The sequence below is a fragment of the Mauremys reevesii genome, linkage group 14, assembly GCF_016161935.1.
Source record: "Mauremys reevesii isolate NIE-2019 linkage group 14, ASM1616193v1, whole genome shotgun sequence".
In the NCBI taxonomy this organism is placed as follows: Eukaryota; Metazoa; Chordata; order Testudines; family Geoemydidae; genus Mauremys; species Mauremys reevesii.
In genome coordinates, this window is record NC_052636.1 from 17,296,046 (window position 1) to 17,321,252 (window position 25,207).

The 25,207-nt window shown below is 54.7% G+C and overlaps 1 non-coding gene and 1 pseudogene across 1 annotated transcript; one reads left to right on the top strand and one right to left on the bottom strand.

The window, feature by feature from the left end:
* Positions 1-25,207, top strand: part of LOC120381895 — a 198,606-nt pseudogene that overhangs the window by 71,166 nt on the left and 102,233 nt on the right.
* TRNAS-GCU lies at positions 15,520-15,598 on the bottom strand. The gene has a single exon. It is a non-coding gene; the product is annotated as a tRNA-Ser (tRNA).

The following is a 25,207-nucleotide window of genomic DNA, read 5'->3' on the forward strand; positions in this document are numbered from 1 at the left end:
GGTGCACTGGGGAACCGTTCCCCACCCCAGCTCATCTCCCTCCCCGGGCCTGAGCACGAAGCCGCCACACGGCTTCTCTTCCCTCCCAGGCTTCCCGCACGAACCGTCAGGGGCAGGGATTCCAGGGGCCGTCAGGGGACAGGGACATGGGCGCCGACTTATATGGGGCTCTGGGGCTTTAGCCCCAGGAATATTCCCAAGCAGGGGCTCTGCCCCACCAATGTTTTCTCCCCTGCTTGGAGCGCACCCCCCGCCGCCGCCGCCGCCACGGCTGGAGTTTCCCCCTCCCCGCCCGGCAGGGGCGGCTCTAGGCACCAGCAAAACAAGCTGGTGCCTAGAGCTGGGGCCCCAGCTCATCCTGCCGCTGCGAGCCGAGGAGCGGCCCATCCCTGCAGCCGGGCAGGGCCGCGCACCGGCCCGCTTGGGGGAGAGGGGGCCTTACCGTAGCGGCCCCGCCTGGCTGCAGAGGACGGGCCGCTCCTCCTCCGCTTGTTCGCGCCGGGTCCTACACAGCGCAGCAGCAGCAGCTTGGCTGGGGGGGGGGCAGGGCTAAGCTCCGCCCCGCTCAGAGCCGCGTGGTCAGGGGGCGGGGCTGGGAGCTCCGGGCCCAGCGGCTCCTCCCCTGACCACGCGGCTCTGAGCGGCGAAGAGCTCAGCCCCCTCCGGAGCCACGCGGCTGCAGCGCTGGGCAGGGCTGCTTCTCGAGGCGCGCAGTGAGCCGGGGGGTAAGCAGCCAGGGCCGGGGGGTTGGCTAAGGGGCAGGGAGTCCCGGGGACACTCAGGGGGCACAGGTTCTGTGGGGGGAGGGGCGGTCAGGGGCCAGGGAAGGGGGGTTGGATTGGGGGGGTCTCAGGGAGGTGGTTGTCAGGCACCCCCCGACCCCATTACCCCCCAGGCCCAGCCCTGACCCCCAGCTCCAAGCTCAGCCCCACTGAGATGGGCACCCCCCCAAACCCATCCTCCCCACCCAGCCCTGACCCCCAGCTCCAAGCCCAGCCCCTCTGAGATGGGCACCCCCCCAAACCCATCCTCCCCACCCAGCCCTGACCCCAGCTCCAAGCCCAGCCCCTCTGAGATGGGCACCCCCAAACCCATCCTCCCCACCCAGCCCTGACCCCAGCTCCAAGCCCAGCCCCTTGGACCTGGGCACACCCCGGCCCCATCCCCTCACAGCCCTGACCCCAGCTCTGAGCCCAGCCCATCTGATCCGGACATCCCCTGTACCCATTCCCCACAGCCCTGACCCCAGCTCCGAGCCCAGCCCTCTGATCTGGACACCCCTGTACCCATTCCCCACAGCCCTGACCCCAGCTCCGGGCCCAGCCCCTCTGATCCGGACACCCCCTGTACCCATTCCCCACAGTCCTGACCCCAGCTCTGAGCCCAGCCCCTCTGATCCAGACACCCCTGTACCCATTCCCCCCACAGCCCTGACCCCAGCTCCGAGCCCAGCCCCTCTGATCCTGACACCCCCCTGTACCCATTCCCCCCACAGCCCTGACCCCCAGCTCTGAGCCCAGCCCCTCTGAGGTGAGCACCCCCGACCCCATCCCCCACCGCCCTGACCCCAGCTCTGAGCCCAGCTGCTCTGAGGTGGGCACTCCTGACACCATCTCCTCACCCCAGACCCCAGCTCCGAGCCCAGCCCCTGTTGAGCCGGGCACCCCCCGACCCCATCCCCACCCCAGACCCCAGCTCTGAGACGAGCCCCTCTGAGCCAGACAACCTCCGACCCCATCTCCCCACAGTCCTGAGCCCAGCCCCTGTGAGCCAGGCACCCCCCAGAGCCCAGCTCCCCACCCAGCCCTGGGCAACAGCAGCACCACCTCCAGGCAGTGACAGCCCATTGGCACCAACCATCACCCAGCAACAGTCCATTATGTAATTGCAAATGTAGACAGACCAGTAAAGCATTTAATGTTTTTAAATAATGTATTTGGTGTATTTTCAAATTATTACAAATTAATTTTCACTAGTTATTTTTTACATTTCCAAATACATGTTACTATAGTATTGCAACTTTTTTTATGGAAGGGGCCCCCAAAATTGCTTTGCCCCAGGCCCCCTGAATCCTCTGGGCGGCCCTACCCAGTGTGTGTGAGGAGCTGGGGAGGGACGGAAACGGGGTCCCCTGGAGCCGAGCCCGGGCTGCGATGGCGGCGAGGGGCTCCTGGAGTGTGTGAGGAGGTGAGCGGCCGGCTGGGTTCGTCGGTGCTGAGCAGGTAGCCCCGCAGCCGGAGATCCTTGCCTTCCCTCCTGCCGGGGCTGGGCCAGGGCACCGTGAGGCTGAAGAGCAGCAGGTCCAGGGGGCTCTCCAGGTCCTCGGCTGCCAGCATGTCGGGGGTGAGGGCGGTGAGCGCGAACTGATCCACCTTGGCCACCAGCAGTGCTGCGAAGCCCAGGGAGGGGGCCGTGTTCTTTGCGCCACCCCGTAGCCGCGCCGCCACCTGGAAGTACTCTTGCTCCGCTCGGCGCCCAGCAGCTCCACCCGCATGGGGACAGAGTCACAGCTGGGCCAGGGTTTGGCTGCAGTGTGCTGGTAGCGGATCCCACATTTGGGGTGGAGCCCAGTGCTGGGGCAACAGGGGGTGTGCGGGGGGGGCTCATGTCTGGGGGCGGGGGAGGGCAGCCAAAAAATGTTTTGCTTGGGGCGGCAAAAAACCTAGAGCCGGCCCTGCCGCCCGGCCCCAGAGCTTCCCTGCCTGAACACAGACCAGACAGCGTGTCTCTCTCCCTTGCCTCTGCTGCTGCCGGCTGCTGCCTAAGGCAATGCAAGCTGCTGTTGCTTGCTGGAGCACCGGCCGGGGGAGGGGAGCGGAGTGGAGGGGGCTGTGCCATGTTTGGCAGCCCTCCCCTCCCCCTACCTGGAGGAGAGGCAAAGGGGACTTCCGGCCAGGACTCGGAGACTGACCTCACTCACCTGAGCAGCTGCTGGGGCTTCCGTGAGTGTTTGACCCTATGATTCCCCCCCCCAGCCCCAGCCCCCACTCCTGCCCAACGCTGGGGAAGGGGCAGCCCCATGCCATCCCCTCCCACCGTCCCCCAGTGAAGCTACGGTGAGGGGCAGCAGGCTGCAGCCTGCAGCAGGGGTCAGGGAGGCAGGAAGCCATATGACGGCAGTGCCCCTCCCCTCCAGCACCCACCCACCACAGGGCAGATGGGGGAGGGGATTCATAGACCTACCTGAGCAGCTGGGGCTTGGGTGAATTTTATGACACCCTGCTCCCCTGCCCCATAGCCATCACCGTGCAGACCCCACTTCTGCCCCATGCTGGGCAAGGGGCAGCCCCATCCACAGTGAAGTTATGGTGAGGGGCAGTAACATGGAAGGCCACCTGTGATGGCAACCCCCACCCCCTAATACCCATCATAGAGGAGGTGAGTGAGCTTTCTGGACCTGAGAGGGGGCCTAGGAGCATGTGCAGTGACTGTGGTGCAGAGTAAGTGTGCTGTGGGGGGTAGGGGGGCAGAGGAGGGGTCCCTCCCCTGGAGCTTGCTGCTGCCAGTGGTGGTGATGGGGAGTCCTCTCTGGCCCTAGCCCTGGGGCAGCCTGTCTGCACCCCAAGTTCCTCATCCTCAGCCCTGGCTCACCCCAAAGCCTGCACCCCCAGCACCGAGCACGCTCCTGCACTGTGAACCCCTCATCCCCAGCCCCACCCCAGAACCCTCACCTGAGGGGAAAAACGTGCAACTTAAATTTGGTGGTCAGTTTGGAGTATCATTGTATTTAGCACAATATTTGATTATTTTACACCCTTCAAAGTATGTAACTGGTCATATACAGGTGTTTTCTCTGAGTACTGTCTGTGTGCCTCAGTTTCCCCAATGCATTTCTTAAGGCTCTAGATGGTGGATTAAGGGGGTGTGATTGTTGTAAAGCCCTAGAGGGCCAGTGTGATGCCGTCTGCACAGAGAATGGCCGACACCCTGTCTCCAGGCAACTGATGGCCTGGGCCACCCCCCTGCAAGGTGCCAACTGAAGGTGTTGGAGAACAAAGAGATCAGGTGGCCTCCTAATGCCTGGAAAAGAGACAAAGGCCAGAGGAGGGAGTGTCAGTGCCTGTGCGGACTTCCGGGAAGCGCATGGTGTGGAAGGGGATGCTGGGATGCTTTGGAACAACTCCATACAAAGCCAGTCAGGACTCTGGGGGAGCCTCCTCTCTGAGCATACTGTCTCCAGGGCAAGAAGCTTACACCTTCCTGGGTCTGACCTCGGAGCATTCAGCATGCCCTTCCACACCATGCACTTTCCGCAGCGAGTGTGCCCAGGCAGGTCCTGGGGCAACCAGAGGTCCCTGCACCCCAACTCCGCAGTCAGACGTGACTCTCAGCCAGACAGTAAAACAGAAGGTTTATTAGATGACAGGAACACAGTCTAAAACAGAGCTTGTAGGTACAGAAAACAGGACCCCTCAGTCAGGTCCATCTTGGGGGGTGGGGAGCCCAGACCCAAGTTCTGGGCCTCTCCCGATTTCCCCAGCCAGCTCCAAACTGACACTCCCTCATCTGGCCTTTGTGTCTCTTCCGGACAAGGAGGCCACCTGATCTCTTTGTCCCCAACACCGTCAGTTGGCACTTTGCAGGGGAAACTGAGGCACCCACACAGTATTCAGAGAAAACATTAAGAACATTCCCACTTTGTCACAACAGGTGCAACAAAATTTAATACTGTATATTAAAGCAGGCAAGTGCTGCTTCTGACTTTCCACTTTTAATTGACCCTTGTAATCTTGTAGTGCTGACGCATTGTAGCTTCATTTTATATCAGCTTACAGGGTGAGAGCGGGGGGGGGGGGACACCACCATTTTGGGCCCCACCAAAAATTATACGAACCTGCCGCCTATGGACAGGGAGAAGGGGTGGTTGGATGGGGCAAGGGTCCAAGGGGGCCATCGGGAATGAGAGGAGGGGGTGGATGGGGTGGCAGGGGGCAGTCAGGGGACAGGGAAGGAGGGTAGATGGGGTAGGGGTCCCGGGGGTGGGTGTCAAGGAACGTGGGGGGTTGGATGAGGCAGGAGTCCCAGGGGGCGGGGGTGGGCCACGACCCCCGTGTGGGGTGAGGAGGGAACTGGTTGTTAAGATTTCGGCAGCTCATCACTGGCTAGGGGGGTGGGAGGCTGAGGAGGCGAGCGGGCGGGCAGTGGCGGGGGTGAATATGCGAGTCAGGGAGGGGGAATGGAGGTGAGCGGGGCAGGTGAGCCGGGAGTGGGGTCTGAGGAGGTGAGTGGGCGGGCATTGGCGGGGGTCAGGTGAGCTGGCGGTGGGGGAGAAGAGGTGAGGAGACGAGTGGGCAGGCAGGCAGGTGAGCCGTGGGGGCTGAGGCGAATGTGCAGGTGAGCCGGCGGCAGGGGAGGGGGGTTGAGGAGGTGAGCGGGGGGGGGCAGGTGAGCCGGGGGGAGTGAGGGGTCTGAGGAGGCAAGCGGGTGGGCATTGGCGGGGGGTCAGGTGAGCTGGCAGTGGGGGAGGAGAGCTGAGGAGGCGAGTGGGCGGGCGGGCAGGTGAGCCGTGGGGGGTGGGGGGCTGAGGCGAGTGGCCGGGTGAGCCGGCGGCAGGGGAGGGGGGTTGAGGAGGTGAGCGGGGGGTGGGGGGCTGAGGAGGTGAATGGTGAGTCAGTGGCTGACCTGTTCTGCTGATCTGGTCTGGCTCCCAGCCCCTCTCCAAGGGTTGCAGCTGTCTGGAGGTGCTGCCTTCCACACCTTCCTCAGTCCCACCTCATTCACTCCACAGGCAACTGATTATAAAGTGGGGGGAAGATCTTATTCTACTTCTAGCAAAAAGACATTTTCCTTTTACCTTAATTATACTACCTTAGGGGCCCCCTATAACATATTAGCAAGGTTCAATCCTGCTGTTTGGGCCGGGCAGTGCTGGGGAAGTAAGGTTTGTTTCCCCGGGGCGGGCGGCATTGGGGGGTGTTTCGGGGGGCTGGGAGGCACTGGGGTTGTTTTGCAGGGTAAGCAGTGCTGGGGGCTGTGTTTCAGGGGCTGGGTGGTGCAGGAGGGTGTTTCACCAGTGCTGGGGGGGTTCGTTAGGGCCGGGGGAGTTTCATCCCTCAGCTGTTTTCTTTGGAGTAATATTGCCCTCGCTGCTTTACGAGTTGTGCAGGCCTGGACTAAACCACAGACTCTGGACTCAGCATTCAAGTATCCTGCAGTCTGAACTTCGCATCTGATACATTCCCTCATTGGCTACCACTGTTTGGCCAGCAGGAAGTGGTTCTTGTCCAACAAGGCAGCCAGATTGGGACCCGTAGGCATGGAATGGCTCTGAAGGAATCAGCTGTTTCTCTCTGTGCTTCATCTAACTTTGGATCCAAATGGTAAAAGACAGTTGTGCCCAATTTAATCATGGCGTCCTTCAGGAGTGTGATCAATGCCACTTAACAAGGGAGCAGGTTCTAAAAATAGTTTACCTGGGCCACATAGCTTCCATCTCGGGGTGAAAATCAACCACTAGTACCTGCAATTTCTACCTGCGCTCTTGTCAAATCTTTGACCTTACTTGGAGTAATTTTACACTTCTCTGGTGTAGAATTCTTCACCAACCGCACAACAGATCAGTAGCGACAGTGAGGTACAACTCCCCCAAATATGCCCTTTTATTTCTTTAATCTGGTGGCACAGATTTAAATTAGGACTAAATTCAGGTGTGACTTAGAATCCCTGTAAGACAACAAATCTCAGGTCTCTATTAAAAATAGGTATCTTTCTGCAGCTATAGCACATTCAACACGGATTTCATTTTCTACACATTTGTAGAATCTCCCAGGTGAGCTGAACAGAAAAGTCACTTCCATGTTTCCCATCTCTACCTAGCTAGGGATTGCATTTCCCAAATAATAGGCAACATGCAGCTGATTAGGAAGGAGATCTCTTCAGGAGCGACCTCCTGCAGGGCCTGGGCCACAGCGGCTTTAGTAGCCAAATGCATGGGTATTTTGTTTAATTACAAGTGAATCCTCTTCCCAGCCCTTTAGAAAAAATATAGACCTAAGAAGCTGAACAAAAGGGAGATTGGGATGGTGATGAGGAATCAGGGTAAATCAGAGGGATTCCCTATGTTCTTCTGCTGTTATAGAGGAGAAATGACATTTTCCCCTATCCCTACGTTGTTCCTGCACTTTGTTATAGTTCAATATATTTTAAGTGAGGAAAATGGTAGCAAAAATATCTGCTCCCCAGCACAACCTAAACCAACATCAGAGCAACTGGGAATGAAACAATTGGTTTCTGAAGGGGGAACTCGATGACTAACAATTGCTGTGAAATGGGGGAACAGTATAACCGGGATGCTCAGGGTTTGTTTAGACTAGGGAAAGTGATGGAGTTTAGGTCAGGACAAGGGGAAAGCTAATGCCAACCCCTGCACCTGGGCGGCATCTGCTCTACAACTAAAATTTCCTTTTTACCCCAAGATCACTAACTTGAGCAGCCAACGCCACGTACAGCCCTAGTGGATGGAAGGCTCGGGTAGTTTTTGCCTCAGTGTAGCTTGTTGGGTGTGACGATGCGGTCCTGGCAGGACCCAACTGAGAGTGCCAGTTCAGGACCAATTGCTTAAACAGGGCAGTTACAGCCCTAGGCTGGGGTTTTTCCACCTGTAAGGCAAACCAAACCAGCCAGCCAAAGAGGAGTTTGGTTTCACACTACTGGCTAACCACAAGTCACACAAGCAATTTCCTTAGACACTCCACAAAAAGAACAGGAGTACTTGTGGCACCTTAGAGACTAACAAATTTATTTTAGCGTGAGCTACAGCTCATTTCTTCGGATGCATAGAATGGAACACACAGACAGGAGATATTTATACATACAGAGAACATGAAAAGGTGGAAGTATGCATACCAACCGGAAAAGTCTAATCAATTGAGATGAGCTATCATCAGCAGGAGGAAAAAACTTTTTGAAGTGGTAATTAAGATGATCCATAGGAGGTGTGAGGAGAACTTAACATAGGGAAATAGATTCAATTAGTGTAATGATCCAACCATTCCCAGTCTCTGTTTAGGCCAGAGTTAATTGTATCTAATTTGCATATTAATTCCAGTTCAGCAGTTTCTCTTTGGAGTCTGTTTTTGAAGTTTTTTGTTGCAAAATAGCCACCTTCAAGTCTGTCACTGAGTGGTTAGAGAGGTTGAAGTGTTCTCCCACTGTTTTTTGAATGTTATGATTCCTCATGTCAGATTTGTGTCCATTTATTCTTTTGCGTAGAGACTGTCCAGTTTGGCCAATGTACATGGCAGAGGGGCATTGCTGGCACATGATGGCACATATCACATTGGTAGATGTGCAGGTGAACGAGCCCCTGATGGCATGTCTGATGTGATTAGGTCCTATGATGGTGTCACTTGAATAGATGTGGACAGAGCTGGCATCGGGCTTTGTTGCAAGGACAGGTTCCTGGGTTAGTGTTTATGTTGTATGGTGTGCGGTTGCTGGTGAGTATTTGCTTCAGGTTGGGAGGCTGTCTGTAAGCGAGGACTGGCCTGTCTCCCAAGATCTGTGAGAGTGAGGGATCATCTTTAAGGATAGGTTGTAGATCTTTGATGATGCGCTGGAGAGGTTTTAGTTGGGGGCTGTAGGTGATGGCTAGTGGCGTTCTGTTATTTTCTTCGTTAGGCCTGTCCTGTAGTAGGTGGCTTCTGGGTACTCTTCGGGCTCTGTCAATCTGCTTCTTCACTTCAGCAGGTGGGTATTGTAGTTTTAAGAATGCTTGATAGAGATCTTGTAGGTGTTTATCTCTGTCCGAGGGATTGGAGCAAATACGGTTGTATCTTAGAGCTTGGCTGTAGACAATGGATCGTGTGGTGTGTCCGAGACGGAAGCTGGAAGCATGTAGGTAAGTATTAGCGGTCAGCGGGTTTCCGGTATAGGGTGGTGTTTATGTGACCATCGCTTATTAGCACAGTAGTGTCTAGGAAATGGACCGCTTGTGTGAATTGGTCTAGGCTGAAGTTGATGGTGGGATGGAAATTGTTAAAATCACAGTGGAATTCCTCGAGGGCTTCTTTTCCATGAGTCCAGATGAAGAAGATGTCAGCAGTGTAGCGCAAGTAGAATAGGGGCGTTAGGGAGAGCTAAGGAAACGTTGTTCTAAGTCAGCCATAAAGATGTTGGCATACTGAGAGGCCATGCGGGTACCCATAGCAGTGCCTCTGACTTGAAGGTAAACATTGTCCCCAAATGTGAAATAGTTGTGGGTGAGGACAAAGTCACAAAGTTCAGCCACCAGGTTTGCCGTGATATTATTGGAGATACTGTTCCTGATGGCCTGTAGTCCATCTTTGTGTGGAATGTTGGTGTAGAGGGCTTCCACATCCATAGTGGCCAGAATGGTGCTTTCTGGAAGATCACCAAGGGATTATAGTTTCTTCAGGAAGTCAGTGGTGTCTCGAAGATAGCTGGGAGTGCTGGTAGCATAGGGCCTGAGGAGAGAGTCCACATAGCCAGACAATCCTGCTGTTAAGGTGCCAATGTTTGAGATGATGGGGTGTCCAGGATTTCCAGGTTTATGGATCTTGGGTAGCAAATAGAATACACCTACTCTGAAACTTAGACACTCCAGTCTGCCAGTATCACCACCAGGGCCACTTGTCCTGCGGATGAATGGTTATGAAAACCAACACCCCAATAAAAGAAAACGGTTCTCTCGATCCCAAGGAATCAAGTCCCAGACCCAGGTCAATATACAAATCAGATCTTACCCACAAATCATGCTGTTGCCAATCCTTTAGAATCTAAAATCTAAAGGTTTATTCATGAAGGGGAAAAGTTAGAGCTGAGAGCTAGAATTGGTTAAATGGAATCAATTACATACAGTAATGGCAAAGTTCTTAGTTCAGGCTTGTAGCAGTGATGGCATAAACTGCAGGTTCAAATCAAGTCTCTGGAACATCCCCAGCTGGGATGGGTCATCAGTCCCTTGTGTAGAGCTTCAGCTTGTAGCAAAGTCCCTCCAGAGGTAAGAAGCAGGATTGAAGACAAGATGGAGATGAGGCATTAGCCTTATAGAGGCTTTTCCAGGTGTAAGAACCTCTTTGTTCCTTACTGTGGAAAATTACAGCAAAATGGAGTCTAGAGTCACATGGGCCAGTCCCTGCACTTTGCTGAGTTACAAGGCGTGTCTGCCTTCTCTCCATGGGTCAATTGTGTAGCTGATGGTCCTTAATGGGACATCACACAGGCTAGGCAAAGCTAACACCAACTTGTCTAGAATGTTTCCAAAAACACAGCACAAATTTGAAATACAGACAGTATAGATTCAATATTCATAACTTCAACTACAAAAGGATACATGCATACAGACAGCATAATCATAACCAGCAACCCATAACCTGGTCTTAGACACCTTATATGACCCCTTTTTACATAAGATTTGGTGCCACTACAGGACCTTGGTTGCAAACCATATTCTATATAGTCTCAGTTTATATCAACATCACAGGGAATGACACAGGACAGCAAATTCCCACCTACCCAAGGACAAATTGCTGCAGATAAAACGGGCTGGGTTCACATCCCAAAGCTGAGGAGAATTGAAGAATTATAGACAAAATAGGGAAAAATAAGAGACTAGAGAGTCAATAATTTTAGGGAAAACGAGGGAATCTCCTTGGATTTTCTAGCCACATGTGGGGAGGGGAGAGAAGGGGAAGAACCAGAGAGAATTGTTCTCAGGTTTTGAGATGGAAAGAAATGGCACAAACAGGAAAAGGATGCAAGTGGCTCACCCCCGTGACCATAGGCGTGCGCAGCACATTTCATGAGGGTGTGCACCCAGGGAGCCCCGCCCTAGCCCCACCCCATCCACTGCCTCCCCCTTCCTGCCCCCCTCAGAACTCCCAACCCCGCTCCTTGTCCCCTGACTGCCCCCTCCTGGGACCCCCCCCCACTATAACTGACTCCCTAGGACCCTACCTGTCCCCCTGACCCTTATCTACACCTCCACCCCCAGACAGAACCCTGGGACTCCCACCCCCCATCCAACCGCTCCCGCCCCTGACAGGACCCCGACAACTCCCGACCCATCCAACTCCCTCTGCTCCCTGCCTGCCCCGCCCCGCTCCGCCCCCACCCCAACCCAACCAACCCCTGCTCCTTGTCCCCTGACCGCCCCAGAGGCCCCCACCCTCTAATCACCCCCAACTATCCAACCCCCCTCCCCACCTCCTGGCAGCTCTGTCTAGTGGCTGCTCCCACCCACACACTCAAAGGCTGTGGCTACACTTAGCACTTCAAAGTGCTGCCGCGGCAGCGCTTTGAAGCGCTAACTGTAGTCAAAGCACCAGCGCTGGGAGAGAGCTCTCCCAGCGCTGTCCGTACTCCACCTCCCTGTGGGGAATAACGGACAGCGCTGGGGCTTTGACCACACTGGCGCTTTGCAGCACCGCAATTTGCAGCGCTGGAGAGGGTGTGTTTTCACACCCTGCTGCAGCGCTGCAAATTTTTAAGTGTAGCCAAGCCCTAAAGTGGCAGAGAAGGTTCCCTCTCCTTCGGTGGGAAGGTTGCCTAGTGGTTAAGGCACAGGACTCAGGCTCAGGTGTTCTGGGTTTGAGTCTCTGCTCTGCCACAGACTCCCTGCTTAGCCTTGGGAAAGTCATTTCACCTCCTTGTGCCCTAGATCCCGCCTGCCCAATGGGGCCAACACTGACCCTGCCTCCTGGGCTAAATCCATCCATGGCTGGGTGATGGGGTGGGGGAATGAAGATACCAACATGGGGAGAGTTGGGCTGAATTTCTCCACAGCCGGAGAGTGGGAGCCAGCTCCACAGGGGGGATGGGAGCGAGAGGGGCTCAGGCCAGCTCCACACAGAGGGGGGTCAGGGCTTCAGCCCTGCAACCTTCACCACTAAGGTGGCTGGGGCTCCCGAGCTGGGGACTTCAGCCCCACATCTTCTGCCAGGGTCCGGGGTTCTCCCCCTTGCCCCAGGGCGGCTCCTCGCCCCCTCCATCCCCCCCAGTGCAGCTCCTGCAGGGCCCGGGGCTTCTCCTTCCCCCAAACCACACAGCGTGGCTCCAGCCCAGTCCGGGGCTTCTCCTCCCCCCACCTCCTACCCCAGCCCCAGGAGGGTGGCTCCTCGCCCCCTCCATCCCCCCCCCCCAATGCAACTCCTGCAGGGCCCAGGGCTTCTCCTCCCCGCCCCCCAGCGTGGCTCCAGCCCAGTCCGGAGCTTCTCCTCCCCAACCTCCCCCTGCCCCAGCCCAGCTGGGCTCCCCGGGGCACCCACCGCTGCTGTGGCCGGAGCCGAGCCTGGCGGGCAGGGAGCAGCGATTCACGCGGGGGCCCTGGCAGAGCCCCCAGCCCGGGGCAGCCCCAGGGGAGCGGGGGGGCTCTGCTGCTGCTGGCCCCGCCCCCCCACCGACCCCTGGGGCTGTTTGGGGGGGGCTCACTCAGCCCCCCAGGAGCGGGGGGGGAGCAGCGGAGCGGAGCCTGCCCAGCAAACAGCTGATCGCAGCTGCGCCCAGGCCGCCCCCGGGGAAAAGCTCCGCGGAGGAGGCGCCACAAGCTGCCGGCAGCGGGTCATTCCCGGGGGGGCCGAGCACCCGCCTGCAGCCGCCGCAGCCTCCTCCCGGAGCCCCACGGGAGGGGAGCAGCCTCCCCAGCCGGGGCTCAGGGCATTGGGGTGCCGGGGCTCCCCCCCTGCGCACGCCTGGGCCCGGGACACTCACACACACACTCTGCCCCGGGGCTCCCCTGGTGCCCAGAGACCGATCAACCCCCCGCCTGCCCCCCCGCCCTTCCCCGCCTGCAGCTCCGGCCTCTCCCCTCCCGCCCCGCCAGCCGCACCCAGGGGAGCCCCGGGCCCCAGGCTCTGTCCCCACCTGGAGCCCAGCGGGGCCGGGGGCAGCTCCTGCTGCAGCTGAGAACAGCGGCTCCGCTCCGGCCCGGGCGGCTCCAGCGCTGCTGGCAGCACGTGGCCACCAGGGAGCAGCTGCTGAGCCCGGGCTCCTGCGTCACAATGTGCCCGAGCCCCGCCCCCCGGAGCTGCCCCGCCCCGGGCTGTGCCAGAGCCCCGCCCCAGGAGCTGCCCCGCCCCGGGCTGTGCCAGAGCCCCGCCTCCAGGAACTGCCCTGCCCCTGGGCTGTACCAGAGCCCCGCCCCAGGAGCTGCCCTGCCCCGGGCTGTGCCAGAGCCCCGCCCCAGGAACTGCCCCGCCCTGGGCTGTACCAGAGCCCCGCCCCAGGAGCTGCCCTGCCCCTGCCTGTGCCAGAGCCCCGCCCCCAGGAGCTGCCCCGCCCCCGGGCTGTGTCAGAGCCCCGCCCCCAGGAACGGCCCCGCCCCCGGGCTGTGTCAGAGCCCCGCCCCCAGGAACTGCCCCGCCCCCGGGCTGTACCAGAGCCCCGCCCCCAGGAGCTGCCCCGCCCCGGGCTGTGCCAGAGCCCCGCCCCAGGAGCTGCCCGCCCCGGCTGTGCCAGAGCCCTGCCCCAGGAGCTGCCCTGCCCCGGGCTGTGCCAGAGCCCCGCCCCCAGGAGCTGCCCCGCCCCCATTCAGTGCCCGAGCCCCGCCCCCAGGAGCTGCCCCGCCCCCAGGCTGTGCCAGAGACCCGACCCCAGGAGCTGGCCCATGTTGGGTCTCTGGGATTTGTTCTCCTGCCTCCTTCTTCCCAGCACCCCCCATCCCCAGCTGCTCCCTTCCTGTGTCTGCAAACACCCCCTGGGTGGGCTGCAGCGCTGGCTGGGGCTGTCTCCAGTGGCTGAAGTTGCCTCCCTCTCTGCTCACCCAGAGGGGGGGGGAGGGACAAAGAGAGGAGATGGGCCCAGGGTGTGAAAGCAGAATTAGGGGGCAGGGAAAGAAGGACTGTTTGGAAAGGTGGGTTTTTTCTGGGTGTGTGTGTGATCCAGATGGAGTCAGAAGCAGTTGGGCAGCAGAGGGTCAGGGAAATTGAGAAGAACCCCCTGGGTGTCCCAGTGTTGGCCAGGGATTGTACAGCACCTAGCGCAATATGGGGTCCGATCTCAGTCATGGTCTGTGCAGCACCTGGGAGCCCTCACGTCTGTTTCCTGATCACAGGCATTGGGAATGGAGAGAGGGAAACCTCATCACCTGAAGGGTTAATGCAGCCCTGTGTGCAGCCCCTGCTAGGGTGACCAGACAGCAAATGTGAAAAATCTGGACAGGGAGTGGGGGTAACAGGAGCCTATATAAGAAAAAGGCCCCAAAATTGGGACATCCGGTCACGCTACTCCCTGCTGCGCTCATGAGGGGTTGGCTTAGAGAGTTGTAGTAATAACAGCAGCAAAGAGTCCTGTGGCACCTTATAGACTAACAGACGTATTGGAGCAGGAGCTTTCGTGGGTGAATCCCCACTTCATCAGCTGCACCAATAGTCCCATATGGGCTAGTGGGCAGGATTCCTGGTTTTCATCCAGGTGACCTGGGTTCAGCTTCCGCTGTGGGAACCGAACAGAGCTTTTGCCCAGGGTGGAGACAGGAAATGAAAGGAAGAGGGAGGGATCCTGCCAGCAGGGGAGTTAGACAGTGTGGGGAGGGGATCCCAGAAGTGGGGGTGGGGGGCAGAGGTCTGAGGGGAGACCAGGGAAGGATCCCAGCAGTGTGGGAAGTTGAGAGCACAGGCCTGGCATGGGGACTGGGGAGAGTGAATGTGTCCCTCTAAACCCACCCACTGCAGACTAGGCAGGACTGGAAGAATTACGTGTTTGTTGGTAAATGTCAATTTCTGTGTAAACACACAACCCAATGGCAAAATATTTCCATCGATAATCATCAAAATTGGCAGATGGGCAAAGTAAGAAACATGCTGCTTGAGAACTTACCCTGTTGTAGGAGCAGCAGTGATCTGTGTGCTGCGTATCACCTGTATGCCGAAAAGGTCTGTTACACTCTCCCCCCCCCCCGCTTGTCTCCTCTCCCTCTCTGAATGCCTGTGAAGTGGCTTCCCCCCCCCCCCCAATGCTTGTGGGATGAAGGGGCTGGTTGAACAGCGGGAAGATCAGAAGAGCTCCTAGATAGACAAGGTGTCTGGGACTCTCATTAGGCAGCAATCACACACCCAGAGCATGGACACTGCCCAAGGTGGAGTGTGACCCACCAGATGCAGCCAAGTCATCTCCAGTCGCAGGCCATGAGGAGCAGGTCCGTAAAAGGGGAAGGGGCCCTGTGCTCAGGAGTCACTCACAAGCTTGTACCTCCAGTGAATGCCCTTCGCCCCGACCGCCTGGCCAGTGGTTCGCTGCGTTGCATTTCATCGCGCCTCGGGAAGACTTACCTTCATCGCACCGTCCATTGCGGCGCTGGGGGACACTTACCTTAAAGGATCCTGACATCTCCAGTGCCAGGCCTGTCCTGGGAGCGTGAGAATGACACCCTCCCCCATCCCTTCTTTTGAGCTTAGCTAACAATATAATAAATGTGCTGCTTTCTGCCAAACTCTGGGGTGTCATTAGTCCTCCCTGAGCTTACTAGCTGGCCCAATTTTGGGTAACAGAAGCAACCCTGTTTGATTTGTCATTGTACCACAGGGGAAAGATGGCTGTCTATGAAGGAGAGTGAAGACTAAATGCATCCGATGGGATTTGAACCCATGCGTGCAAAGCACAATGGATTAGCAGTCCATCACCTTAACCACTCAGCCACCTCATCTGAGCTGCTAAAACAAGGACAGGAGGAGAACTCTAAGGCTGGCAGAGATAGGGACACTAAGGAGTTTTTAAATACTAAGCGTAAGCAGGGGCTGAATGAGCTCCCCCCTCACATCTAGTGAGGAGCTGGGGGAAGACTTCAGGAACAGGCCGTGTTTGCACAGACACCCCTACTCTGCCTAGCTATGCAGCATGATGGGGCCGCTTCCCCAAAATGACCAGTTTGGGATGGTGGTGGGTTACAAATCACTTTAGGATTGAGTGGAATGAAATGTTATTCTCCTCCCTGTACGAGTGAAGGGCAGTGGAACGTACCTAGGCCGTCCTGACGGAGGGGTGGGTGGGTGAGGAATCGCTTTCATTGGACTGCAGAGAAGCGATTGAGGACGTCACCCTAACCCAGTGGGCCGCAAACATTTCACACTGCGCCCTCGTGTCCATGGCTGTGGCCCCTCGGAAGCCGCGGTCAAGAACCAGGGCTGGGAGTGGGGCCGGTGCTTGCTGGGGACGGGGGTGCGGACAGGGGTAAGGGGGTCGAGGCCGGGCTGGGAGCCAGGGGCCCAGGCTGAGGGTGGGGTTGGGGAAGAGCTGGGACAGAGTGGGGCTGAGTGGGGCTCCCTCCCTGCCCTCCATGGGGGCTGGCTCAGGCCCTGAGGTGCCCCCATCAATCTTCCTCTGTGTCCCCCTAGGAGTCACGCCCCACATTTTGGGGACCACTGACCCCTACTCGCTAAGCAGGGGCTGGTGATGCCAAAGCCCAGGGAAAGGGAGAACAAGTGCGGGGGCCCCAGTACCGGAACCATGATCCCTCCACTTCTGTGTGTGGCTCCGCCCCCTTCCCCCACTGGCCCCACCCTGTCACTCCTTTACCCCGGCCCCGCTGCGGCCCCGAGACCAGAGAAGCTCTGTGCCCCTGCTGCAGCCCCCGGGCCGTAGCAGGGAGTGGGAGCTCCTCCAGCCCTGGGGCTGACATGGGGGAGACTTTTCCAAGGGGGCCCAATTTGGCCAGGGCCCCTAGTCATGGGCCCCACTGCCCCCTTGGCAACGCAAGGTTTGGGGAGGCTGAGCCCCCCCGAGCCTCCATTACGAGCCGCCCAGGCTACCTCTGCTCAGTGGGTGGCCAGTCTCCCTGTGTCTCTGCTGTTCGTGCTGGGGAGCCCGGCCGGCCTTAGGGGTGGGGCCCCCGGCAGCTGCCCAGGGCTCCAGGGGGTCAAAGGGCACCGTGTGGCCGTGCAAAGGTGCTCACTGCTCTCCCCTGCCCCAATGCTCCTCCGTGGCCCCACAGAGGGTGGGGGGAGCGAGGAGCAACACTATGTGCTCCATGCGTCCTGGTCACTTTCCCCACCTGGGCTGGGCTGTGAGGGGAGCATCAGAAGCTGCTGCTCTCTGCCCTCCCCTGACGCAGCCCGGCTGAGGAAAGTGACCTGGATGCAGGGAGCTCGGATGATGTCGCTTCTCGCCCCCCTGCCCCTGCTAGGCAAGGCTGCCGTGTGGTGTCTCCATGGCTGCACTTTCAGTGATGCAGGTTTCTCTCTCCCATTGTTCCATGGGCATCCTACAAGATTGCCAGCTGCTTTTCAACTGCAGTGTGGAGACTCTGTGTGTGTGTGGGAAGAGACAGTGTGTGTCTTGAGGAAGAGTGAGTGTGTTGAGGTAGGTAGGAGCGGATCATTATTATCTCTACTTGAAAGAGGGAGAAGCTAAGGCTGAGGAAGGAGAATTGACTTGTCTTAGGTCACACAGCCAGTCAGTGGCAGAGTTGGGAATAGGACCCAAGAGCCCTGATTTTCAAACTAACCATCGGATCTTGAATTTCAGACATTGAATGACCTGAATAAAATACGCTCACATGAGCTTAGAATCAGACTGAACAGGTTTCAAACCTCCAGTAGGCTCTTACCTTCTAAACAGGGACGGCTGTTTTCTAGTAAAATCAGGAAAAGGGAAGGAGAAAACTCGAAAGAGGTTCCTCCTGGCGCTCACGTCTGTGAACCCGAATACTCTCTCAGTCCTCAAAGAGAGACCTGGAGAAGGAGACTTGCTGGAGCAAAGCCACAGGGGTCTCTGAGGTTTCCCTGGCCCCTCACCCCTGTCCTGCCTGGCTGATGTCAGCATCTCTCTGTGAGGTCACCACCTCCCACCGCCTTGGACCAATAGGCTGAGGTCCTGCAAAGGCCTTTGTGATGTCACTGCCACACCCTCCCTTGCTGGGCCAATGTCCTGCCCTGGCCAGGCACTTTGCAGGTTTGAGCTACTCCTGTGGATCACCCCACTCAGGAGCGTTCGTTCTAGGCAGCAAGCCGGCTAGACAGGGAAACATCAGACGCTGCTCCCAATGCTACACTCAGTTTTTCAGAAATTAGTCGACTTTATGGCCAGAAGAGACCATTAGAGCATCTAATCTGACCCCCTGCATATCACAGGCCTCTGGTATGACACAATAGCTACTTTTGGGGCAAACACATTCCAGAAAGGCATCTAGTCTTCATTAAATGACATCAGGAGATGGAGAATCCACCACTTTCCTTGGTAGCTTGTTCCTATGGTGAATCATCCTCGCTGTTGAATATTTGTGCCTTAGTTGTAATATGAATTTTTCTCTTTTCACCTTCCAGCCATTGGGTCTTGTTATGCCTTTCTCTGCTCGATTAAAGAGCCCGTTAATACCCAATCCTTTCTCTCCATTAAGGCACTTCAGCACTTCAATGAAGTCACCTTTCAATCTTCTTTTGATAAGCTAAACAGGTTGAGCTCTTTCAATATCTCCCTAGAAGGCATTTTTCTCCAGCCCTCAGAACATTTTGGTGGCTTTTTACCGCTCTAGCTCCAATTTCACAATATCTTTTTCAAATGAGGACACCAAAACTGGAGGCTATTCCAATATCAGTCTCACTGATGCTGTGTCAGCTCCTGTGATGTTATTGACATAATCTGTAACTGTACAGATCACCATTGCAACCACTGTTCTACATTTGCAGCCAATATTGTAGAAAGATTGTCGTGTAAGGGATCTATGGAGAGGTTCTGATTGGCTGATTATAATGATGCTATCTCTAGATGTTTCAGAGTAGCAACCGTGTTAGTCTGTATCCACAAAAAGAACAGGAGTACTTGTGCTACAGCTCACTTCTTCGGATGCATAGAATGGAACACACAGACAGGAGATATTTATACATACAGAGAACATGAAAAGGTGGAAGTATGCATACCAACAGGAAAAGTCTAATCAATTGAGATGAGCTATCATCAGCTGGAGGAAAAAAAACCTTTTGAAGTGATAATTAAGATGACCCATAGAAGGTGTGAGGAGAACTTAACATAGGGAAATAGATTCAATTAGTGTAATCACCCAACAATTCCCAGTCTCTGTTTAGACCAGAGTAAATTGTATCTAATTTGCATATTAATTCGAGTTCAGCAGTTTCTCTTTGGAGTCTGTTTTTGAAGTTTTTTTGTTGCAAAATTGCCACCTTCAAGTCTGTCACTGAGTGGTTAGAGAGGTTGAAGTGTTCTCCCACTGGTTTTTGAATGTTATGATTCCTGATGTCAGATTTGTGTCCATTTATTCTTTTGCATAGAGACTGTCCAGTTTGGCCAATGTACATGGCAGAGGGGCATTGCTGGCACATGATGGCATCTCTAGATGTCTATCATTTTTCTCATTGACGTTATGAATATTGGCTCTATGCTATCTGTATTTCAAACTTGTGATATGCTTCTGGGGAACACCCCAGACAAGTTGGTGTCAGTTCTGCCTAGCCTGCTTGATGGCCCATTAAGGACCATCAGCTATACAATCGACCCATTGAGAGAAGGCAGATACGTCTTGTGATTCAGCAAGGTATGCAGGGACCTGCCTATGGAGAGAACTCTAAGGTTTTTCTGTGCCACGTGCTGGACAGAGTGTCCTTGGGACAAAGAAAGCAAAGACCACATGGCAAGAGACTATAAAAGGCTGATGCCTCATCTCCATTTTGTCTTCAATCCTGCTTCATACCTGGAGGGACTTTGCTACAAACTGAAGCTCTGTACAAAGGACTGAATGACCCATCCCAGTGGGGGATGTACTCCAGAGACTTGATTTGAACCTGCAGTTTATTCCATCACTGCTACAAGCCTGAACCAAGAACTTTGCCATTACTGGATGTGAAAGGTTAAAATCCATGTGCATTTTATATAACAACCTGGTCTATGGATTGTGCCAGCTCTTTTCCAGACCCGAAGTCCAGAGTATGGTCAAGGGACCAGAGGCCTAGCAAATAGTGATCAGCTAAGAGAAAGCTGGGGTAAACGGAAAGCCTTGCTTGCTAAGATAGGCCTGGTCAGCAAATTGCCAGGTGTTGGAGCTAAGAACTAAAGAATTGTGTCTTATTCAGAGTTGCAGATTGAGCAAAGAATCCCTGTTCCTATTGTGTTAGTCTCTTCTGTAGGGAGACATTTTTCCCACAGAGCCAACCTTGAGTTTATGAAAAGTTGGCACGTCAGTATAAGATATGGCATCCTTCCACCTCCCTTCCCAGGGACCAATGCCTGCCGTTAGACACACAAAAACAATCTTTATTGCCATAGACTTTCACTCTTTCTTTGCTTTAACCCCTAGGAATGTACCTGTTGGACAATCAAAGGAGTTGCTCCATTCCTATGGACCTCAAATCAGAATTCAACATATATATTTTATACTAATAACATATTATCAAAGTATTAATGAAATGTTAACTTGCTAACTTGAGACCATGGGTGGAGACATTATGTAACCTGTTAACCATTGGCTACTGTGCTATCCTGTCTTGCTGCAAAACCTATCCCAGGGTTTGGAACTGCCTACGCCATCACTTTCCCCCACCCATGGAAAATCTATATATTCTATTGTAATTAATTAATTAATAGTGTCTCTGAGCCTAATAAGCCCACTCCACCAGCACTGTGTGTAATAAACTCCTATTCTTGACCTCTACACGATGGAGATTTATGTCCTTCACAGACACCTGCTGAATAAAGAGGAGATTCAGCATCCAGCTTGGCTGAATGTGTCTCCTCTCCCCACAGCTTGGTGATCTTTTGAGGAAATGGAGACGACTGCCTTTGCCTGGCTGTACATCGCTTGCAAAAGAAACAGGTCTTTTTGGTGACAAGTGTTGAAAGGAGCCATTAGACAAATGTGGAGACAGGAAAAATGTCTCCTAACTGAACTGGCATCTCTGGATGCTGAAGCCACAACACAAAGTGCTAAACAGTATATGAGAACGGCTGGTGTCAGAAGAGTCTCTACCAAAGCCTTTCCCACCAGCAGGGGCCTCTCTGTGCACAGAACTCCTGGTAGCATGATGGCTGCAGGCAGTGGAGAACTCTATTTTGGCATCTCTTTGTCGGTGAACATCTGCAGTGGCTGTTTAAAGGTCTCTGGATAGTGATCTTTGGGAAGAGCTGGCTGAAGTGTCTTCCTAGTAACCAGGAGATCCTGGCTTGGCCTGCCAGTTCTTCCTTGCAAGTATTGAGGGAAATGGGGAACGTCTGTAGTTTGGAATTTGCAGGTGTTGTCCTGGACCATCAAATGGAACAGTTGCAAGTATTTTATTGAGGCAGGCACCATGGCTTAGCTGGCTAAAGTACCTCTATAGTAAACAGTATCAGAGGGGTAGCCGTGTTAGTCTGGATCTGTAAAAGCAACAAAGAATCCTGTGGCACTTTATAGACTAACAGACGTTTTGCAGCATGAGCTTTCGTGGGTGAATACCCACTTCTTCAGATGCAAGTGGTGGGAATATAGTAAACAGTAGATCCTGGGTTCAAATCCCAGTGGTGCCTTGTTCTATGACTTTTGTCTCCTCTGCTCACATTTTCCTGTGTCTTTCCGGGAAACAGAAGAGACCTCCCTTGGTATCCAAGTAATTGCTTGCTAAGGAAAAGGTTTCTTTGGAGAGAAACATTGGAAAGAATCAGATCACAAGCCTGGAGCTGATGAAAAGGCTGCTGTGACTGGCATTAGCATGGTGGTTGCTTCAACTGCAATTGCTGCGACACAAAAGCCTGCGCCACACGTCCTTGTGATTCGCTGGGGATGTCTGCACACAGATGTCATGTCATCTTCCTTTTGATTGTCACTGATGAAAAATGGAGCAGCTGGGAGAAAAGTCCCAGAGGCACCTGCCAGGTAAAGTGGAGGTTCATAGAATCATAGAACTTAAGATCAGAAGGGACCATTATGATCATCTAGTCTGACCTCCCGCAAGATGCAGGCCACAAAAGCTGACCCACCCACTCCTGAAATAATTCTCTCCCTTGACTCAGCTGCTGAAGTCCCCAAATCCTGATTTAAAGACTTCAAGTAGCAGATAATCCTCCAGCAAGCGACCCCTGCCCCATGCTGCGGAGGAAGGCGAAAAAACCTCCAGGGCCACTGCCAATCTACCCTGGAGGAAAATTCCTTCCCGACCCCAAATATGGCGATCAGCTGAACCCTGAGCATGCGGGCAAGACTCTCCAGCCAGACACTCAGGAAAAAGACTTTCAATATCCCAATATTGACCCTCGGTACTAAATACCAGTGGTCACATGTTATTGACCTATTGACTAAATCACGTTCTCCTATCAAACCATTCCCTCCATAAACTTATCAAGCTTAATCTTAAAGCCAGAGAGGTCCTTCGCCCCCACTGTTTCCCTTGGTAGGCTGTTCCAGAATTTCACTCCCCTGATGGTTAGAAACCTTCGTCTAATTTCAAGCCTAAACTTCCCGACTGCCAATTTATATCCATTTGTTCTCGTGTCCACATTAGTACTGAGCAGAAATAATTCCTCTCCCTCCCTGGTATTTATCCCTCTGATATATTTAAAGAGAGCAATCATATCTCCTCTCAACCTTCTTTTGGTTAAGGAAAACAAACCAAGCTCCTCAAGGTTAGAAATGTAGCACCCAGTAGTGCCTTGCGAAATGTATCCACTCCTCCCACCTTTTGGTCAATTTTTGAGGAAACAGAGAGGACTGCCTCTGCCTTGCAATGCTTCCAAAAGAAATCGGTAGTTTTTTCTGACAAGTGTTGGAAGGAGGCACCTAAGAAACGTGGAGACAAGGAAAAGGTCGCCATAACTCAACTTGCATCCATGGCTCTTGAGGCCACAACGCAGAGCACTAAGCACTGTACGACCACAGCTGGGGAGAGAAGGGTCTTTTCCAAAGGCATTTTCCACTTGCAGGGTCCTCTCTGTGCGCAAAATTTCTGATAATTTGATGTCTGCAGGCACTGGAGATCACTATTTTGCCATCTCTCTCACTGTTTCAGTGAACATCTGCTGTGGTTGTTGAAAGTCTGTGATGGGATCTATGGGATGCAACCTGAACAGTGGGACCCCTGAGCCCTGTGTCCCACTGCCTGGGCTCCCTCTCACACTGTGATGCTGTGAGGAGCTGTGAATCTCTGGCAGATATTGCACTTACACAGACATCTACAGGTAGGGACACATCCAACTGTTACATGAATGCTTCTCCCAGCCACTCATAACACTAATGATAGAGAGCCTCCCGCCAATTCCCCAGCTCTGCAGCCTTGCACCCTGGATCATACCATCTTGCCTAAATCAGAAGCCTGATCAGTGTGAGTTTATTACGCAGGGTCCACCTCTCCCTCACTGTGAATAGTACATGAACCAGCATTGTAATGGAGCTGCGATTTCCCAAGAACTTCAAGCAAAATACACCAGTTTCAGTACAGCGTAAAACAGATTTATTAACTACAGAAAGATGGAGTTTTAAGGATTATAAGTGGTAGGCATAAAAGAGCAAAGTAAGTTACCATGGAAATTAAAGATAAATTCACAATCTTAACTTTACACCTTATTACACTAGGCCGTAGTTTGGTTATGCGCACAGGAAGGCTTAATGCTCGAGCTGCAGTGCATGCTGGGCAGGCTCTAGGCCGGGCTCCCCACGACAGGAGAGAAGAAGAAGACTGGGCCCCTGGAGGGGCAGGCTGGGGCTTCCTGGATCCCATTTGCTCACAGCTAGCGCCCTGCCCCCACTCCCAAGCCCCAAGGTCAGCCAGAATGGAGCAGCGGTTTTCACTCCACCAAGTCCACTTATGGCTTACAGGCAACTCCCAGACCCACCACAGCCCACCATGTCAGCCAGAAAGGAGCCCACTCAGCCTCGCCATTGCTGCTTTTCCTTCCCCCTAGAACCCCTCTTCTCCTGGGCTGCAAGTAGCCACCCCTGGGAAGCCAACAGGCAGGCACAGGGTTCTGCCTCCCAGCAGCCAACCGCACCTCCCCCGGCTTTGCAGAACGAATGGTGATGCTCTACTAACCCCACTTAGCCGCACTGAGGTGCTTAGCTTCTGCCCTGCCTTCCTCAGCTTGACTTTCCTCTTTTCCCCCATTCCTGCCTCACTTCCTCCTTTGGCAAGTCACGCAGAGGAGGCCAGCAGGAAGAGCCGGCCTCCACCGGCCAACCTCCAACAGCAGAGGAGGCCAAGCCACAAGCCTCCAAAAGGTGACACGCCGCACTCCTCTAGGTTCTCCAGCCTGACACCAAGGTGCTTTCTCCACTGCTGTCAGCACCCTCTGTCATGCAGGGGTTGGAGTTATCCCAGGGACAGGCCAATAGGAGAAGGAGGAGGCCTTCCTGAACAGCAAGGGGATCTGGGAAAAGGAAGCCAGCATGTTTCTGCACCAGGGACCTTTTGCGTGTTAGGCAAATGTGATAACCACTACACTACAGAAACTCCATCTGCTTGGCTGTTGCTCACCCTGGCATAGACCGATGGACAAACCTGGAGAAAGTGGTGGCAGCCCTTCAATGGGCCAGCTGGCAGAGCAGAGGACTGGAGCGGGCACTCAGGAAGTCGTCCTTATGTCGCCCTTGTGACTCCAGCTTGAGGGAGAGCTTCTTTTTCTTCCCCTTGCTGACAAAGAGCAAGAGAAGAATGAAAGGTCAGGTGGGCCAACTCGGTGCAGAAGCCCATGCTGCCTTTTCCTGCTGCATAGCCTGAAATGAGGGACTTGTGGCAGTTAAAGGCACTGCTGCACTTTCAGAAAACATCCCACCCGTGCACATAGGGGGACAGAAGAGCCTGTTAGTCTAGCACGCTCCCAACTGAACTACTTCAGCAGCTGCTCAGTTTCTTTTTGACCTCCTGCTTTTCTGTCTGGGATGTTGTTGTCAGCTGTGGCACAGAAAAAGGACGTCATTGCGAGCGGCCCATGAAGACAAGATTCACTTTTGCCTTCCTTGCTTGGCTTTACTCGCTTCCTCGCCCTATTCCTGCCTTAGTTCCTGGGTTACCAGAAGGCGACGGGGGGCCAGCACTCCCAGGAGGAAGTTGGGCAGCTAGACCCTGGTGGCAAAAGTCCTGCCGCCACTTGCCACCCCACTCTCTTCTCCCAGCGTCACATATTGGCCACCAGGGACTTGGGGCCCAGCAGCGCAACGGAAGGCAGTGGACAGAGCCACCCTCGCCTTGAAGCTCTGGCTCATTAAACCACATCTTCAGTCGCTGATGGCCAATGAGAGACCGACATCGCTTGCTATTTTAGCACTTGGAAATGCCATTGGTCAGTCATTGGATCTCTGTAATGCTGTTACAGAACAAATGAACACAGAATCTCAGTGTGA